General features: G+C 36.2%; 1 protein-coding gene across 8 annotated transcripts in view; it reads right to left on the reverse strand.

The window, feature by feature from the left end:
- The window catches only part of NIPBL (NIPBL cohesin loading factor), a 164,119-nt gene that overhangs the window by 131,817 nt on the left and 14,328 nt on the right, over positions 1 to 17,974 (reverse strand). The window contains exon 1 of one of the 8 annotated variants that reach the window (XM_052670494.1): positions 13,058 to 13,127. The exons of the other annotated variants lie outside the window; for them this stretch is intronic. The gene's annotated coding sequence lies outside the window, so the exon portion shown is untranslated. Of the gene's footprint in view, positions 1 to 13,057; positions 13,128 to 17,974 lie in introns of those variants that run through there. 8 annotated transcript variants of the gene reach the window in all.

Raw genomic sequence — 17,974 nt, forward strand, 5'->3', positions numbered from 1 at the left:
GATGAAGAGCACAGGTCCAAGGACAGATCCCTGGGGGACAGAAATCCCCCCCCTCAGTAGCCTCCACCTGGACATAGAGCTGTTGACCACAATCGCCTGGCTGTGACAATCCATCCAAGTCTTTATCCACATCACTGTCCACCCTTTGAACCCATATCTCTCCAAATTAGAGATAAAGATGTGGTATGGGACCACATCAAAGGTCTTGCAGAAGTCCAGGCAGATGACATCAGTTGTGCTTCCTTTGTCCCACATCATGTTCCATTCCAGCTCATGCAGGCTGTCAGTAAGGTAAGCTCCCTCTACTATTTGTCATTTTCACAGTAAATTCCAAATGCTTTGTTCAGCCATCTGTATACAAAGTAGATTTCTTAGATTCATTTTGATTATTTTGCCATCTCCACCCAAAAATTTCTCATGAACAAAGTTCTCTTTAGAAAGCAGTGCTGACTGTCATAAACAAGGTGCAACTAATACACCTTGTTCATACAAACTCTTAAACATAACTGTATTTATCTAGTCCATATGCCCACAATTTATCCCAAATTTCCTTAGACTGAAAACTGATCACTACATGCCATTTTAGAAGGTAGCTGCAAAGCTTAGGTAATGTGCTACTCTTTCACCCCTTTTTAAAACTGCTTATTTCAGGAATTAATATTATTATTTTCCTGATGAATTTCTGAATGAGTTTTAATGTAGTTCAGTGCAAGAACTGTGGACAGCACGTTACGTAGAAATCTAGCCCAGGGCTGTTCTTCAGCTCAGTGTTCATCAGCTGACCTATGGGAACTGCCTGTGACTTTCTACAGCTTTCAAACTGAATACAGTGAAAGAGCAAAAATTCCTATCAATATATGAAAGTATACTGCCATGCCTTGACACACAAAATTTAGCCCTTGAAAATTTCTTTTATACATCAGGTAGAATTTGGTATCACTTACTTTTTTTTTTCTTTAGCATGGTCATTTTCTCAGTAAGTATTTCATAATTTAAATTTGGATTAAAGAAAAGACAAGCAAGAAAAAGTCTGAATCACTCCACTGCTGTTCATGTTTTTAATTGAGATCATTCACTATATAAATTAATTGAAATTGTTTGATGTCTTCTGTAAAGGAAGATTAGAGCAAGAAGTAGAATGATCAACTAACATATGTTAGTATCGTTACATTTTCTAAATGAATGCATCAGTAAAAAAGAAAAAACAGAAATGGATGTTAAAAAAAAAAAAAAAGATGAATAAAGAACAGCCTGAAAATCAGAGAAGATAGGTGAAAGTAGTAGCACTAAAGGCACTCACAATGTGCAAGATGAAATTCCATGCAACCACTAAACTGTTTCAGTGGCTTACTGACACTGAAAGCTACCGTTTCTCACAGGACTGTTGCCAATTCATTATTCACTTAAAAGTGAAAGTAAGATGCAGTACACAAATAGGAGAGTAAGAATGAGATGAACTAATTTTATACTTATAATTTTACTATATATACTTATAATTCATATATATATATATATATATTTACTCCAAAACTTTTTATTTTCTAATCGTAGAATGACTAGGGGTGGAAGGGACCCCAAGAATCCAAGTTCCCCTGCCACAGGCAGGGCTGCCAGCCACTAGATTAAGAACTAGATCAGATCACCGGATCAGTGGCCTTATCCAACCTGGTCTTAAACATCTACAGGTATGGAGTATCCACAGCCTCTCTGAGCACCCTGTTCCAACACCTTGCCATTCTTTCAGTAAAAAACTTACCCTTGAAATCTAATCTAAATCTTTCTTCCTTTAGTTTAAAACCACTTCCTTTTGTCCTCTCACTATCTACCCAAATAAAAAATTGGCTTCCCTCATGTTTATAAGCTCCCTTTAATTACTGGAAGGCCATAATGAGGAAACCATGCAACCTTTTCTAATCCAGACTGAACAAATCCAGTTTCTTCAGCTTACTTTCATAAGAGAGGTGTTCCAGCACTTTAGTCATCTGTGTGACCCTCTTCCAACAGCTCTACATCTTTCCTGTGTTGTGTGCCCTAAAATTGAACGTTGTACTCCAACAGGGGCTTCACAAGGGTAGAGAAGAGGAGGACAATCACCTCTCTCATCCTGCTGTCCACTCCTCTTTTGATGCCACTCAGGATACTGTTGGCCTTTCGAGCTGCAAGTGCACACTGATGGCTCATAGTTACAATTTTCATCAACCAGGACCCCTAAGTCCTTCTAGCAGAGCTACTCTCAAGGAGTTCATTGCCCAGTTTGTATACATATCATGGATTATAACGACCCAACCGCAAAACCTGGTACTTTGCTTTGTTTAATCTCATTACATCCACATCGGCCCACTTCTTGAGTTTATCAGGGTCCCTCAGATGACGTCTCCTCCTTCTGCTTTATCAGCTTGGTGTCATCAGCAAACTTGCTGAGGGTGCACTCAATTCATAATCCACGCCACTGATAAAGACATTATAGAGTAATGGACCCAAGATGGACTCCTAGGGGACATAGAGCCATTGACCACAACTCTCTGGCTGCAACCTCCCAACCAATTCCTTATCCATCAAATACTCCATCCTTCAAATGTGTATCTTTACAATTTAGAGAAAAGGATGTGGTGGGAAATCGTGTCAAAGATCTTGCAGAAGCCCAAGTAGACAACGTCAGTTGCCTTCCTTTTGTCTATCAGTGCCACCACTCCATCATAGAAGGCCACCACATTGGTCATGCACAACTTTCCCTTGGTAAGCCCTGGCAAAGGCAAGCTGGCCAGCAAAGGCAAGCTGGCTGTTTCAGATTACCTGCTCATCCCTCATGCGTCTTAACATATCTTCCAGAAGGATGTCCCATTACCTTCCCAGGCACAAAATGAGGCACACCAGCCTGTCGTTCCCCGGTCCTCTTTCCTCACTTTCTTGTAAATGGGAGTGGTGGTTCCTTTTATCCTGTTCCCAGGAAGTTGCCTGCCAGACACAACTTTTCAAATATGATGGAGAGTGGGTCAGCAACCACATTGGCCAGTACCTTAGGATGTTGGGATGCATGCTGACTGGCCCCATGGACTTGTACACATTCAGTCTCATGAGTCAGTCTCAGACTCACTCCATCTTAGCAGTTAGGGAGCAAGGGAGTTTGCTCCCCCAATTTCCACCTACAGTTTCAGGGATGTGAGGTTCAGGGACATAAGAATCCTGGCTGGCAGTGAGGACCGAGGCAAAGAATTCACTGAGTACTTCAACCTTCTCCGTATCTGTTGTAGCAAGTTCTCCAACAGGTCAATGCTGCTCCTGCACTGAGGACTCCACATTTGGATACAGTATTCCAGGTGAGGTCTCACAGAGGAGAGCAGAGCAGCAGGATCACCTCCCTCAATCTGCTGGCCACAGTACTTTTGATGCAGCTCAATATTCAGTAGGGTTTCTGGGCACAATGATAGCTCATGCTCAGCCCGCCACCTTCCAGTATCCCCTAAGTCCTTTCAGCACGGCTATGCTTTTGATCCCCAGCTTGTATTGAGAGTGGGAGTTGCCACAACCCAGGTGTAAGACCATGCACCTGTCTTTGCTGAATCTCATGGGGTTCTCATTGACTCACTACTTGAGCCTGTCTAAATCTCTCCAAATGTGATCCTCTCCCTCAGGTTTGCACAATACAGCTTGGTGTCATTCTCAAACTAGCTAATGGTTTGCTCAATCCCACTGTCAGTATCATTGGTGAAGATATTAATAGAGCACATGGTAATAATTTAAACTTGAAAATAATTTAAACTTGAGCCCTAGAAACATCTAGGGAGTATCTAGCACTAGAAACAAAGGGACAAAAAGCTACAGAGGAAAGAAAAAAGGGGGTTGAAAAAGACGTAAGACCTTTGTTGTCAGTGACGAAAATGAAACTCTAGTGAAATGCCCCTCATCTCCAAGTACCACCAAGACTGTTAGCACCTAAAGCAGTTTGTTTGTTTGTTTTTCACTAGCCAAGAGCTAGTCTACACGATGAAACAGGTAAATTTTAATACTCAAATCCAAACGTTCATTTCACTGTCAAATCCCTACTAGTCCCAAACACCAGACAAAGCAGCTGTTCTAACACAACCCTAGCATTGTTAGTACTTCTCCTATGACTATTATGCAATGGTAAGCATCATTAAATGAAAAACCGCATGCAAGAAAAGAATGAAATAAGCTGGAATTAAAATAGCACCAAATGATATGTCCATATAAAAAAAAAAAACAAACAAGACATACAATCACTATACCATCAACTATTCAAATGAATGTAAGTCACCAAAGAATCTCTAATGGGCTGTTCTGCAGAATCCAGGAATCCTTACAACTTCTGCAATACAGAAGCTTAATAGCACTGGCAAACTGGCTTTTTCCTAACGAATATTGAGAAAAACGTCTAAGCATTATCTAAGTTATTTCTTCTGCAGACTAGAAGTCAGCAAAATTGGCACAGCTATTTTTATACTGTACAACAATTACCCACATTGGCCTTTGGAAAACACTTCTAACAAACAGAAACTCCAGCTGACATTTTACTTGCCAACAAACCCATAGCAGTTCATTGGAAGGAATGAACTACCCATCTACTGAATAGATTGACTGAAAGCAACTCACAGCTGATTTCAGCAACATCTGCGTATATGCAGACAGTTAACCTGCTGCGTAACATTGCGTAGACAGCACATATTTAACATACAGCATACTTAACATTTAATCCCCACTGTCTACTGAAAATGGCTCATTTTGTAAAGGTATGGATTTCAGATATCAAGAGCAAGCTTTCTCTAGCATGAATTATGTTAGAGTATGCACACAACCCTTCAAAGTAGAAAGTGATTTGGGGAGAAATTTCAGTAATACTTTGGCAGTGTCTCTGACATTGCCAGGCTTCTTCAAAAAGCCTAATGATCCAAGATGCTTACAAAATTATTTCTGATCCACAAAGAGAAGTAATAGTAAATACTAGAAAATAACTAACGCTCTAATGAAGAGGCAAGTAAAACCTACATTTGAGTAGCAGTATTTTTTAGAAGCATTTATGTGGCCTGCAGGCATGTTCACTGGCTTGCCAAGGAGTAAATAGCTGTTTAAGTTTCAAGAGGCTGTAGCCAAATAAGTATGATTAATACAAAATGTTGTGGAAGAGGCATCTATTAATTAAACTGTAGGTAGCTTTTTTTCCATGGAAGAGGCATCTATTAATTAAACTGTAGGTAGCTTTTTTCCAGCTATTAGCAAAAGTGAACTGTGTTCAAATTATGAGAACACAACATTACACAATATTACACAACATTAGCATTCTTAAACCTCTCTCTTCCATTCATTTGTTCAGAAATTAACGCTAAATACTATTGGAAAAACATATAATACTAAAATATGAAAAGAAACCTTTGACTCTTATTGTTCAGGAAAAAAGAAAGCAGAGAAAAATATTGTAAATGAAAATGTATGGTGTTAAAAAATTCCAAGTTCATCTGGGAAGAGCAAAATAATGGAAACAATTCTTTCAGGCAAGGTTTACTTGTCTTATATCTACTATCTCTGTCCTTAGAATTCACAAGATCAAGCCTACAAAGCTTTCCATGTGACTAAGGAACTGTAGAAACAACTCGCACAGGTAATACGTAACTTCCAGCAGTGTGAGTTTCTGCAGTGAACTAATACTGTGGCAGCTTCCATCCTATACCAAAGTCTGAACTACACTTCCTCCATCATACTAGAATCATGATGTATCAGTTGTACACTGGTGTACATCTTTTTGCTTCCACTTCCTCCACCTCACAGGAAATCCTTCCGATAAAATACAACACTATCTCTATTAGGAAAGAAATAAAACAAAAACAAACAAACAAACAAGATGCAAATTTAAAAATAATAATGAAAGGAAAAATAATGACTAGGGAAAACTTCTGAAGAATGATATAATACAGTAATACATGAAAATGTAATGTATCAAACTTTGGCAGGCTTAGGGATGTGTTTTGTTTGGTTTTTGGTTAGAGCTTTTGGTGTTGTTTTTTGGGGGGTTTTTTGTTTGTTTGTTTGTTTGTTTTGTCAGTTGTTTCGGGGTTTTTTGTTTGTTTAGTTGTTTTTATTTTTTACATTTGTACTTTTTTTTCCCTTATCAGGCTTCTCCTTGTATTCTTTATTTGCCTAAAAAAAGTCAAAGCTGTAAGCCATGAGTATCAGAAGTAAAAATCATCAATTCCTATATTTGTCACTCCACTTAAGCAGCTAAGTGATTTCACTTTCAACAAATGACAGACAGAGCGTGCCAAACTGAGTTATCTTACCCTAATCAGAAGGTTAACAGACTACCCACCTCACTGAACTAAAAATTGCTAATAATTAAACATCACAGGTAGTCTCCACTCCAAATAGCCTCACATTCTGAATAGAAAAAGTTCCTCAGCATACAACAGATGAATATAGAGCTACAATACTAACTTCAGAAAATATATGATTCTCATGTCCTTGCATTCACTTAGCATATGACGTGAGAAATATGACTGTACTAAATACATTAAAATTCTAAGTTCTGAGCATTATAGAACAAAACTTAATAACTTAAAGGACCTGTCTCTTCAGCACTAACTTATAAAAAAATATACATGTATTAATATTTGCAGTTGACCACAACTTCTGCTTTGTTGTTTGTAGTAAGACATATTCAAACCAACATCAATCTTTCATTCTGCAAGAAAAGTGCAGAAATATTCTTTGTTGATAATAAGGTGCTCAATTTTTTGTCTTTTTTTAATAATATCACCTACATTCTTTCTCCATGTTTTATCCAGATGTTCTTCAAGCTAGGAACCTCAAAAACTACATTTCACAGCACAAGTAACCTACAGTACAGAGATGTCTTACGCGATTAATAAGTTCTTTCTTTATTTTATTTGTTACCATCTACCTCAGTGATTTAATACATTAAGTTGGATATAAAAATCCTGAAGAGTGAGGAAAAAAAAAAAACAAAAACAAAAACCCAGAACCAAAAACATGACTAAGACACATCCCCTACAGTTTTAAAAAACACTCAAACTAAACTACATCATTAATGCTCAGACGCCTGATAGGTTGTCTGTTATTTTGGTGGTTTTTTTTCATCTTTCTCAAACTGATTTTCAAATCGTAGATTTGTCAGTTTTCTCTGTATTACATATAGACAGAGAGACATACAACACAAGTATGATTGATGCTATCAAGTTGATCATGAAGATTTCTGGCCAGTAACATCTCTGCTATAACAGTATCTGAATTAACAATCTAATTTATTTTATGAAAATTAAAGCTGTAACTAAACTAAAGCTGTAAGTTATAGGATTAACTGAACAGATAATATCAAAATGATGTTTAAGAGAAAAAACACTGCAAAACTAGGAAATCATTAGGGAACTTCAGGTTATGTGAGTATTTTTCTCAGTTGAACATATGATGATCTATTTGTTAATATAATATATAAACAAACAACAAAAAAAAAATCACTAAATTTTCCACCTAAAATACAAACTCTGGTGAGGGGGAAATAAATAATCTAGAACAGACTCAAGTCGATATATAACAATTGTATGCAATGGTAGTATACTTGATTGTCCAAACTATATTCTATTTTTCAATCTATCTTTCATTTTCAAGTAGAAATTTAACTAAAGTATTAAAAAGGATTCTGAACACAAAAAGTAAATACAACTTGATGAAGCCACTTCATCCATCTACTTTTATACGAATTTTCCTTAATTTTCCGTTCTTAGAATCAGAACAACATGGCTATGTAAATCAACTTCTCAATACAACTCAACAGTTCTGAATAAACTAGATTTACACAATTCTACTAGCTTCCAAACTCTGTGGAAAAAGCATTTCTGTTCAAGTAATCAGACTGACCAAATATAGTATCAAATAACTTAGGATGACTAAACATAGTTGTTCATAATAAATCCCTACACTCTGGAAACACATTAACTTAATTTCAAATAATTCACAAAAATTATATCATGTTCTCCAAGTACTACACCTGTACAACAAATCCACCAATCTGGAGAAAGTACTTCTCTTCAATTCTCAGTTTCCTAAATTCACACTTGGTAAACAGAACTTTTTTTTTGCTAAAAAAAATAAAAAATAAAAAAAAAAATAGGGAAAAAATCCATATTAGCACTAACAGAATTGAATCTATTCCAAAAGTTCTATCCACCTACTATAAGAATTTAGTATACTGACCTACTTAGCCAAATTTTAAAATCAGGCATGATACTAACGCTGTCTAAAGCCCTTTGAGATGGGCTGTGATAGATCCAGAAAATGGCAAAAAAAAAAAAAATCAAGTAGCAATTGCACTATGTATAAGATATCCTACAGGTATTATTTTAAGCATGTATGAAGAAGAAATCATTTAACAGGAAGAAGGATGTGATGAGAGACCATGTCAAAAGCTTTGCAGAAGTCCAGGTAGATGAAATATGCCCTTCCCCTGTCTGCTGATACCATCACTCCATCACAGAAGGCCACCAGATTGATCAGGCAAGATCTGTCCTTGTTGAAGCCGTGCTGGCTGTCTCAGATCACCTTTTTGTCTCATGCATGCTTTAACATAGCATCTAGGAGGATCTTCTCCATGATCTTCCCAGGCACAGAGCTGAGGCTCATCCTTGGGACATCCTTTCTCCCTTTCTTAAAAATGGAAGTAATATTTCCCTTTTCCCAGTCACCAGGGACTTCACCTGACAGCCATTTGTGCAGGAGCTGCTCCATTAAGGTTAGGTCTGGTCTCACAGGATCAAGCCAAGGCAATCCATATCTTTCCATCTCTTCTTGTAACCAACACATATTACCTATGTACTTTATTCTTCAGACATTTTACTCAAATGATGACCATCTTCTACATTCTTCTTTCTTTAAGGATCTTAAAGTCACTGGAACACAGGAACAGAGAGCTAATTATAGCCTTTAATTTCTCTAACGCATTGCTATAAAGCTTCCCACTCCAGCACTGAGACAACACCATTGTCTTATTTTTTGCCTGACTTTTGGTAATGCAAAGGTGAACTGTGGTCCATATACTACAGAGACAGATAGCCATAACTGGCAATGCAGATAAATCACAAATTAAATTGAAGACTAGGTTACTCAGACATGCCTAACTTCTAACAGAATGTCCACAATTCCATGCTGAGAAGTTTGTTTATGTAACTTTCAATTGCAGTAATTTGCAACAAAGTATTCCTTCTTTTCTATGGCAGGGATGGATTTTAAAATATTTTTTAATATGTCGTGTAATGTTTTATGCATGATGGAAAAAAAGTAAAATGCCACTGATTATCAGCACTGTATCTTTCAATTATCTAAAAATCAAATATTTGAAAATATATTAAAACAATTATGTATTTCTGGTTATAAGAAAGATACAGTTATTTGCCTGCCATCATTCACTGACGAATGAAAATGCATATGTGCATGTAAGACACACTACGATACACATGCCTATATACAAATGCCAGTAAAGGAAAGCTAAAAACAACCAGCTGTACTCTACAGGTGATACACATCTAACTTTTAGAAAGGTAGCTTAGTCTTTCTCATGTGAGGCATCAATTTTATTTCATAAGAGTCACTGATCCATTTTAAAGAAGATTCTGTCCACTGCAGCTTTGCTATTGCAGAAGGAATAGGATCAATTTGCTTTTTTCCAAACTGGAAATTGCCTTAGCACAAACGAGACCTGAGACTATACATCCATAAGAGAAAACTTTGACAACACAGAAACATTTGAAAGGAAGCATGATACTCTTCCAGCTTTATTCAGGTCATCCAAAAACAGACCAGAAGGAGCTGAAATGGATAAGGCCTCAACTCCTTGAAACTAGCATCAGTATGTATACATCAGTATGTGTATATATATATATATATATATATATATATATATATATATATACTTACATATATTATTACTTATATATATTGCTATTTAAGTAACAATAAGGAGTAGTTATTAACAGTTTCTTGTCTTCCCTTTTTAGATACTAGATACTCAAGTACTAGATACTCAAGTACTTTACATTGGTAGGAACGATTCTATTTGCTAGCCATTTATCCAGGGTTTCAGCTACTGAGTTACTGCCCTCTTTCTTAGTAATGTTGAAACTACCACCAACCTCTGCAGTAAAACATACAACTATGAGGAGCACAGATAAGAATGAGAAACAAAAAGATCTGTTCCTGTGAAAACAAAGAGGGCCAGCACCATCCACTCTCTTCAAACAAACAAACAAATTGGAACCAAAAAAACAAAGCAAAACTTTAAACTCACAGGGTATGATCCAGGGACAAATCTCAATTCATAATCCTTTTCTTTCTCTAAGCTGCCAGAGGAGACCATAAACTAAGGCTTACAGGCCACGTGTTTAACATGACTGCCTGCATACTTTGGCACACACGATAATATTTATACCTAAGACATAAGATCATATTGGCAATAGTATTGCGTATAGTAGTAACTTGCAATCACACATCATTCAATACTCATTTACATGCATGTTTTCCAGCTTCATATTACATTTAACTTGAGCACCCTCCATTGCTAATTATTCCTAACATATAGAAAACACCCTCTTCTAAATCTTCTATGGTGATGGTGTATTTTAAGTTTATTTTTCAGTTCCCAAAAGACTTTAGGGCAAGTTTTTGAAGATGATGCTGTCTTTTTCTACTGAAAAGTATATGTAATTATATACACACACAAGCCTTTTACAGATGACTATAAAATTCTATTACAGTATTTGAAGTTAGTGAAGATTACATTAACACTGATGAGTTGTTAGCAATCTATGAGTTTCATTAAACTACATTCAGAATTCAAAGTTATTGCAAAGAAATCACAAGCTGACCACTGTATTTTAGCAGTGAGCACTCCAAGTCACAAACTGATATCCTCTCCTCCATACCCTACACTCCCTAAGTCTTCATTTTGTAAAGACTAAAAAAATGCTTAACAGTGATTACGACAAAACCTAAATTAACCAGAAGAACCACACTACAACTCTGACAGAATCATTAGTGTTGGTCTTAATGGGTAAATCTATAAAATGATTACAGATTATCTAAAGAAAAACAAAAGCACTTCTTCCAGAGTCTCATGTGCCAATTTATAATTACTGAGCTCAGTGATCAAATATTTATTCTGTTGGAATACCCTAAGATTTAGGAGCTAGCCTATTTAAAGTCTGGTTGACGATTCTAACTTATTTCAGGAAGTGAATGTTGCTATGTTCCTGTTTCAAGTAATCCCATATGTGTAAATCTACTGAGGGCAATGCATTTGTATGAGTAACATTTTAAAGCACTGACATGCAACCCCACTAATAAGTTCATGCCCAACTTATTTACAGATATTTAATTCACTGCATTATGTACATGAATCTAAACTGAATTCTGTCAAGATGTCATTTTTCTAATGAAACCTCTATGTCTTCTACACTGAAACCAAAGCATACTCATCTTCTGATTTTTGTTTCTTTTTTTGTTGCAAAACAGTATAAGCATGTAAGTTTAATGATCATAAAACAGATGATGTTTTCCTGTTCTTGCCTACAATAATGACATTTATATATCTATAAAAGAGTTTTATGATATCTTCTGACAGGATTTCAAAAATCAATGCATCTTAAAATGAGGTAATTTTTCCATTTTTGCTAGCATTCTCTAGTTCAAATTTACACCTGTATATGTAACTAGGAGTAGATAGAAGACCTTCAATAGTTTTTATTCTGACAAACACTGTTCTCTCCCCACACTTCACATTTCAGGGTCTCATATTCAATGAATTGTAGGCACATTCAGGTAAGTTCATTAGCCTCTCTCTGAAGTTATTTTTTATCACATGACTTCCAACAATTGCACATAGATACTTAAACTGTGAAAAATGCAAACTAATTCAACCCAATCTTAGCCATCAATGAAAGAGTGCTAAATTAAATCAAGCTAAGGGGTATTGCTACAAGTTACATATCTACAATTTAACATTTACTGCAGCTGAACACACAATAAGTTAAAATTACCAGGACTTAACAAGTTACATGGAATCTTCAAGAGTTCATTTAAAGAGCTGTTTTGTAAAACTTTATTGGCTAATTAATTACCAAGATGTGCTTAAGAACTTAATACATTAACATCATAAGCCTACTCTGAGCTTGAAAAAAGGTTTGACAGAAATAGGCACGAACATTTAAAGAAACAAAACTCCTGTTCTGAAGCCTACTAATTCAATATAATTTCTTAACAGGGTACTAAATTAAATAAGTAGTTTTCATTATTCTTCCTTCAGGTTGCAGGATAAGATTACAATGTGATGTGAAAACTTAGAATGTCTACCTTGTGGAATTATGATGGCTTGATCATGTGATGATATTCAGAGTATTACAGACAAAACAGCCTTTAAACCAAACTGTTTTTATTGCAATTCCTCAAATATTTTAATGATATTTTCCATGGTAAAAATAAATGATCTACTTCTGTAAATAACATGACTAAACTTTACATCATACTAGAAGAACCAGAGCGAATTACTCTAGTGAGTAAAAATGCAGAGCCATAACTCTAAATAGTATTTTATAATAGTGACCCTGGAGTGCACAGTATGTTCCCACAATTCTACATCAAAGCCACCTACATCAAAGTCACCTAATTTATTGTTGCTATCACCTACAGCTTTGTTTCAGCGTATACCAGAACTACCACTATTTTGCAGAATTAAACAACTCAACATCCGTTTTGCACCTAAGTATGAGCAAGATCCTTACAGCAGGAGAAGTCCAGTTAAATACGTCTCAAATATGCCTTACACACAAAAAAATAACTACTTTGCATCACAACACCTTCACCTCCATCCCCTCACTCAAAATGTCATCAGGATAGAAGAGCACTTGCTCAGGATACCAGAAACTGATATTCTAACATTCTCCCCAGTAGCAATTGGTTCAAACATACATCTGTCACATCCTTCAGAATCACTTACTGCAATTGGTTCAAACATACATCTGTCACATCCTTCAGAATCACTTACTGTCTCTACGATTATAAGGAGCAATAAGCTTTCCCCTCTTCTCCTGTTGAAGGAGTAGTGCACCACAGTGCAAGGACAATTTAGAAGGAGGAAAGCGCCTAAAAGAGAGAGTATGGATGTCAGATAAATTTAAACTCTTTTAGGAGGTAAAATTTTATTCAGTGTTTTCTATTGACTAACCTAGCTATTTGGACCCCTTACTAAGCACCATAGTCCAATTTTACATGCTCACACATCTCTGACTTGTGATTGACACTCATGGGCTAATCTGTTCAACAGCAGAACCACAGCTAAACCCCATTTTTATTTCACTTTAACTCCTTTTTATGATGCAGAAATCAAGATAACAATTCTACCTACTAATCTGTGACAACTGTACAAGGCCATGCTTAAAAAACAATATATTAATTACATTCCTATACATCAGAGTTCATAATGTTAAAAATGTTGAAGATGTAACTTTAAAAAACCCTCTAAAGCAGAACATTCAACACAGAATTCAGCCTTCACATCAACAGATTCTCAAACATTCAATTTTCTGTGCATCAACACAAAGCCTTCTAGACCTCTACCAGGAAATCCCACACCCCCAGGCTAAAAGATCGGTCAATCAAAAGTTAATAAATGCCCCCTGCACTCAGGAATTCTGACACAGTCTTTTATTATTATTATTATATAAGCATGTAACATTCCTCTCCCACCCACAGGCCCAATCTCCATTCACTATAAAGAAGGGACCTGATTTGGAAATGAATCAGAAGCTGTTCATAAGACCGTAAGGTCTGTTGCATACATGGCTATCCAACTTCAAGTCAATGTGAAAGAGAAATGTGAAGGAAAGGAGATGAGAGATCAGTCTTCTAGAAGAAGAAAAATGCCACTCGTAGGAATCTGATTCCATTTCTATTAGAGATTATAAATTTTTCTGTGTTCCTTTGTTCCTGCATTCTCCAAAACCTGACTTAAAGAACTTTTCATTAATCATGCTATAATCAAATTAATGAAATCTGCTCTAATATTACCATATATGTTACGATAAAAAAGAAAAAGTCAGACTAACTTAAATGTCAGGTCCAGTTGGAATTACAGAGTTACAAAGACAGCGACCAACTTCTGCATCTCAGTTTCTAACTTGTAAGATCATGCACTCTCCTCAAAAACATTTTAAAACCAAATCTGTGAAGCATTCCAGTAATCCAGTACATAGCACATAAATGCCTGTGAGAATTCTATCTCTGGAGCAAGGTTTAACGATGTACAGCAATTAAGATAAAAGACTATATACACTGAGCACCAAAGAGAAAATAAAAGCTAGGACTGGAAGCAAACTTGAGAGTTCATCTGGAAAGCAGAACACAGGAAGTTCCATCTGAATATGAGAAAGAACTTCTCTATTTTGAGGGTCACAGAGCACCGGAACAGCGCCCAGAGAGGCTGCAGAGTCTCTTTCTCTGCAGATATTCAAAACTCAGCTGGACACTTTCTTGAGTAACCTACTGTAGAGAACCTGCCTCAGCAGGAGAGTTTGACTAGATATGATCTCCAGAAGTCCAGAAGAAAGGATACCCATCACCATTCCTAGAAGATATCAACCTACTATCAGTTTTTTGTTTTTGCTTTCAATCTCTATAAAGGAAATCACTTTCATTCCACACAGCCACTAAATAGGCACTGAAATTACCGTAGAAAAAGTCACAAAAAATTAAGACTACCTACCAGAGTGCATTCACAAAAATGACAAATGCAGACTACACATATCTAAACTACAAAATTTCCTCCTATTTTCTCTTATTAGATGTATTCCATATTTCTGAGGTTTTTCTTTTCATTATATGCTCTTCTCAGTTAATAACAAAAGAAATAAACAAACAACAGACAGACAATTCAACAAATTTCTGCATGTGAAGTATCACTTATCTGACTAGCTAATTCTTGTTTTGTAGTTTTGGCTTCTCAAGACTCTCTCAATAGATACTTTTCACATACTTTCACCTCTGTAGAGATTCCCTTGACTGTATACCTAACTCCAGTCCACCCCTTTACCTTGGTTTCTTGCCAAAACCATACTACAGGTCTTTCTGTATCTTTACAGGTCTATCTGTATCTTTATTAAGGACATCAGTATCTATCTCACAAGCTTTTCTATTCAGTTCCAATCAATTATCATTTTCTTAGCAACTTCCTCCATCCCAACTTCTTGAACATAAAACTCCCATTCCTTCCCCATTTGTCTAAGTTCAGTGCCAATCCACCATCCTTCTCCTCTACATGTTCACTCTTCCAAACATCTGCAACCTCAGTCCTTCTCTCTTCCACATTTGAACAAATCAACACTACGTATAAGCAGTGAGTGGACACCAGGAAACTACGTAGGCTGCTCCAAAGTAACGTCTCCTAGAAATTTCCATGAAAATTATGACAGCTACAAAGAGAAAAATTTGGTAAATTAAACTCTTGGTCACAAAACACTGTTTTTCAACAGTTTAGTCACCACCATTACCTACGCACTTTCACCAGCAATCAACAAGAGCCTGCATGCTGTGTTCATAAAATTCTGCACCAGTGGAGGCAACCTATTACTATGGTCAACACTGCTGAACCACACCACCCATCAACTCACTGTGCTCACGTCTACTGTTTGGTCTCTGTAAATGCTCAGTGGACATCAGTGAATGTCAGTGGGTGTCATTTTTTCCACGTGGAAGAATACAGTGACACACCTTTGTTACATTTACATTTCTGTATCAGATGCTATTCTGTCAGACTGCCCCCTCTGCTGTCATCTGTCACATGGCAACAACATGTAAGAGAATACTGGTGGCAAGGTTTACCACATTCTACCATACCACCGATATCTGCCTCTATCAAGGGCCAACACCATAAAATAGATGGCATTACTTTCAGCATAGTCCTTGTAGGATCCATAGCATATCTCACTACAACAAACTATACTTATTTTTTTGCCTTTAATGCCTACGGTAGGAGAGATGAGATAATTTGGAGACACCTATAATTCGCCCAATTTTTCACAATTTTCAGGTGGCAACAAGATGTACATCCCAACAGCAGAATTCACTTCATGCTCAAATGTTAATATCCTCTCTCAGAGAATGGAGATGTTCAACTGATTTGAAGAAAAGGTCAGAAATTATTTTTGAACACTGCTTTCTCTAACCTGACCCTTTGAAGCCAGAAAGATATTTCAGCCTTTCAGTACTCTAAGAGAGCTTATAGATAATATATCCACCTGAATGGAAGAAAAAAATGCAAGAAGCGGGACTTTGAAATTTAGACTGAAAACAAAATTTTTGAGACAAAGTACTTCTAAACATATCCTTTCTGAATATGTGGTCAACACAAAGGTGAGCTTGTAGCTCAGACATAATAGATAGAAGCTGCAGTGTCATAGACACATGTCTACATTCCCAGAGTTTGAAAAGTTACATTATGAAAAAAAAAAAAAGAAAAAAAGAACAAGAAAAAAAAGAAAAGTTTTGTACTATAAAGCTAAACATGAAAGTATTAAGAAATGTCAGAATTGACAGAATTGACTTACACTTATATCAAAATGCACTAAGGACTGAATTGTCTTCATGAAATGATCATATACTACTTTTGCCACCCACAGCATCTCTGCTTTATGTATGGCACGTGACAGACGATGGTCATGAAACAAATCATAGTTGCATAGTAAAAGGAGCTTTGTTCTGTGAGATGTCACACCTTTTTACTGTGAAATTTGAGCAGAATACAGTTAATTGAAAAAAAAAAAAAAATCTCCCCAAAACAGAGATGATGTGCTGGAAACTGCCAGTTTGTCAAAAACAATTACTGTCTACAAAAATAGTAATTAAAAAAAAAAATTAAAAAAAAAACACAGAATAAAACCAAACAACAATAACAACAACAAAAAACCCACAAACCCTTATAAACTCAGAACTACTTGTTCTACCTGTTCTATAATATATCTTGAGCCTCTGGGTCATGATTAGAGCAGATAATTAGATGATAAAAAGCTGTATGGAGGAAGAAAAAACTCATGAACAACTCTGATACAAATTGAACACAGGAGTTTCTACATCCCAAGGAAAGCTCTGGCCAGGAACACACATGTGATACCTCAAAACAGTCCTGCTTTCCTAACACGGACACAGTTTACAATAAATACTAATTGGATGACTGAATGGCATTGCAGTGAAATGGTCTGACCACTAGGTTGCAAGGATTTTCACTCAACCAGTTCACATGAACTGCAACAACTACCACTTTCAAGGGGCAGAGTCACACCATAATGGTTCACCAAGGAAGGCTTAAGACCTTCTCCATGCTTGCTATTTCAGCATGCTGTTCAAAGGGTGTTTTGAGAATCTTAAATACAGCAAGCAAGTTATTTAATCATTTGAAGATTTGGTGTTATGCTACAGTTGCTGTCTCTGATCTTTTGTTTCTACATGTTTTGGAGGGAGATTCTTTTTAATTTTTCAGGACAGGAAATCTATTTTTGTCTAGTTCCTGGCATAACCAAGACAGCTAACACTGAAAAGATGTTCAAGGCCATCAGTGAAAACTCACTCCACATTTTCTACAGGTGCAGCATGGAAATAACAGGCCTGATACGTTGAAGTGTGAGACACCACAATAACAAACAAAATAAAATAAAAAGAAATTACAAATTCATTCCTTGTTGTGAAGTAACTCTAAAGATCTCAAGAATAAAACGTCAAATAACATACTCAGGATTTAAAGCACTTTTAAAACACAATTTTGATTTAGTTTCAGTTTTCTGTCTGTAAAATAGAATATTTTATGGATATACCGAAGAACTTTTCTCTAACATTGGTGATACACATATGTATTTTTATGATAATTCCTACAAATGAGTAGATGAAAACACCTTCAACATTCATTAAAGACGTG

This window comes from Tympanuchus pallidicinctus, unplaced genomic scaffold, assembly GCF_026119805.1.
Source record: "Tympanuchus pallidicinctus isolate F22 unplaced genomic scaffold, pur_lepc_1.0 scaffold9, whole genome shotgun sequence".
NCBI classification, from domain to species: Eukaryota; Metazoa; Chordata; class Aves; order Galliformes; family Phasianidae; genus Tympanuchus; species Tympanuchus pallidicinctus.